The sequence below is a fragment of the Oratosquilla oratoria genome, chromosome 10 (genome assembly GCF_046742065.1).
Source record: "Oratosquilla oratoria isolate Oo_2021 chromosome 10, ASM4674206v1, whole genome shotgun sequence".
NCBI lineage: Eukaryota > Metazoa > Arthropoda > Malacostraca > Stomatopoda > Squillidae > Oratosquilla > Oratosquilla oratoria.
This window is the reverse complement of record NC_134786.1, coordinates 3,154,545-3,157,875: the sequence shown is the minus strand read 5'-3', so window position 1 is coordinate 3,157,875 and position 3,331 is coordinate 3,154,545.

The window sequence follows — 3,331 nt, the reverse complement described above, 5'->3', positions numbered from 1 at the left end:
TAGCTCTCGGGTATTGAAGCCGGATGCACGTAATTGCAATGAAAACTAAAAAAATCATCGCGCTATAATGGCACAAAGCCAATACCAAACTTAATGACTACCGATGGCTCCTTTCGGCTGAATGAAATCACCTGACGAAAGTCAGAATAGAACATATGACTCAACATCGAAAAGGATTAAAGGGAAAGAATTCACGAACTGAAAACAGAAAAGGAAATCACTCCAAAGGATCTGACGGAGTTCGCAAAAGTGAGAAAGAGTCTGCCAAGAGGAGAACGAAGGAGTCTTCTGGGGAAAGAAGGTTGAAAAGCAAGAGTCTGAGAAAAAAAAAATCCTCAGCTATATTCTTCGTTTTGAAAGCGAAAGCTGAATGGAGGAGAGGAGAAGGAGACTGAAGAGAAGTCGAAGAAGAAAGTAAACAAGATAAGAGAAAGAGAGAAAAAAAGGAGACGAAGAAGAAAAGTAAAAGGAAAAGAAGAGAAGAAGAACAAGAAAACAGTGCAAACAATACCAAAAACAACAAAAACATAAATATCAGCAACAGCAGCAACAGTGAAAATCACAACAGGTAGAGCCACAACAACAACAGTCAATTCAACAACTACTACAACAGCAACAGCCAAGGAGACAACATCCACAACCGTAACAGCCAAAACGATAACATGTAAGAGAAACGAAATACGAAGAAGAGGAAAGAGAGTGTCTGAGTATTTGAAGAAATGAAGAACGCTAAGAAAGACGCTAGTGCTAACGTTAAGAACGCTAACGTTCTTGAAGAATATGAAATGAAAAAACGTGTAATGAGGAACAGGAGGAGACTCCAAAGAAGGAATCAGGAAAATGTTAGCAGATAAAAAAAAAAATGCATATTTATAAGAAACGAAGAAAGAAAATCCGGCTATGACTAAAAGGTCTCCTGATGACATGAAGAAGGGTCTCGATCCAGTAAGATTCTTTAAACCAAAAATCCCTTCCCCTCCCTCTCACACTCCTCCTCCCCCTCCCCCCTCCCCCCTTCCCTCTCCCCCTTCCCCCTCCTCCCTTCCCTCTCCTCCTTCCCCCTCCTCCCTTCCCTCCTAAGTATAAAAATCTCATAAAATTCTCTGTTTTTTGAAGAAACAGAATCCATGGAATACATCATCGTAGCAGGAGATTAGGTACTCAGGGATGAAATTCTCCTGTGAAGAAGAGGCGACATCTTCCTGGGTGAAGAGTGAAGGGTTTCAAGTAGGCGACGCTGTCACAAGATCCACAGCACCGCACTCCACATCCTTTCCTCCATGTTCTCCCACTCCCTTTCCACTCCCCTCCCACTCTCATCCTACTCCCCTTCCATTCCCTTTTTACTCCGATTCCAGTACCTTTTCCCTCCAGACCTCTTCATCAACCTATTCTTCTAATTCTTCCTCGTCTCCTTCCTCTTCACCATCAATGTTTTGTCTATTTTGCATGTCTTCCAGAAGAATAGAGCTCTCAGGAGACTCTGTGATGACCCTCCGGAGACTGAGAATTCAGTGACTAATAGAGGTGAAGAAAGATTGAAGGCCACGTGCACAGGAAGGAAAAGTTACCCAAAATATTTCAGATATTTCAGAAATGTATCATGAAAAAACAGGATGATATTTTTTGAGTGACCGGTTTGTCTGGAACACTGGAAGAAATCATAAAATAAAACATTGGAAGCTCTTAAGCCTGGAACGCAGCTCATAACAAGTCACTGGAAAGGTCACGGAACTGAACCCATAGGGTATTGGGAACTGTTATGCAAAGCTAAGCATCTAAGGGTCGGTAAATATATCGCGACAAATTAAATGTTTCGTTATTCTCTGGAAGCTCTTAAACCTGGAACGCAGCTTATAACGAGTCACTGGAAGAGTCACGGAACTTAACCCAGAGGGTATTGGGAACTGCGTTATGCAAGACTAAGCATCTACGGATCGGCAAATATATCGTAACAAATCATATTTTTCGTTATTCTCTGGAAGCTCTTAGGCCTGGAACATGGGTACAAGTCACTGGAAGGACCATGGGATTGAAGCCAGAGGGTACTGGAAACTACGTTATGCATGACTAAGCATCTAAGGTTTGGCAAATATATCGTGACAAATCATATTTTTCGTTAGTCTCTGGAAGCTCTTAGGCCTGGAACGTGGGTTATGACAAGTCACTGGAAGGGTCATGGAATCGAAGCCTGTGGGTACTGGGAACTGCGTTATGCAAGACTAAGCATCTACGGATCGGCAAATATATCGCGAAAAATTAATTTTTTCGTTAGTTTCTGGAAGCTCTTAGGCCTGGAACGTGGGTTAAGACAAGTCACTGGAAGGAATCGAAGCCAGAGAGTACTGGAAACTGCGTTATGCATGACTAAGCATCTAAGGTTTGGCGAATATATCGCGACAAATTCTATTTTTCGATAGTCTCTGGAAGCTCATAGGCTTGGAACGTGGGTTGTGAAAAGTCACTGGAAGGGCCATGGAACCGAAGCCAGAGGGTACTGGAAACTACGTTATGCATGACTAAGCATCTAAGGTTTGGCAAATATATCGCGACAAATTCTATTTTCCGTTAGTCTCTGGAAGCTCTTAGGCCTGGAACGTGGGTTATGATTAGTCACTGGAAGGGCCATGGAATCGAAGCCAGAGGGTACTGGGAACTGCGGGGAACAAGAGTGACCATTTAAGGAACAGGAGGAGTAACGCCACGAAGCAAGAACGCCTCCTTTGGACCGGCGTGGGACACTGCTATGGAATAATAGGCGTCACCTCGATAAGCAAAAAATACTGAAGCGTCAGCGATGGTGGAAAAAGAGGGCGCGGAGGAGGAGGAAGAGGAGGAAGAGGAGGGAGAGGAGGGGAGGAGAAAGAAGAGGAGGAAGGAGAGGGAGAGGAGGGGAGGAGGAGGAGGAGGAGGAAGAGGGAGAGGAGGGGAGGAGGAGGAGGAGGAGTCGATACTGGTGGTGCAAGAAGTGGATGTGAAGCAGGGTAAGAGGAGGTTCTGGAAGTGGATGTCGTTAGCGACGACTAGGAAAAAGAAGAGGAGGAGAAAAAGGAGGAGAAGGAAGAGGAGGAAAACAAGGAGAAGAAGGAAGTGTAGGATGAGGCAAAAGAAGAAGGACGAGGAGGAGGTTTGGTAAGAGGAAGGAAGGAGGAGGAGCAGGAGGAGACGAAAGAGGAGGAAAAAGTGTAAGAGAAATTATTGGCAGCGAAAGCAGTGAAGAAGATATAGAGGAGAAGGAGAAAGAGGAGGAGGAGGAAGAGGAGGAGGAGGAAGAGGAGGAGGAGAAAGAGGAGGAGGAGAAAGAGGAGGAGGAGAAAGAGGAGGAGGAGGA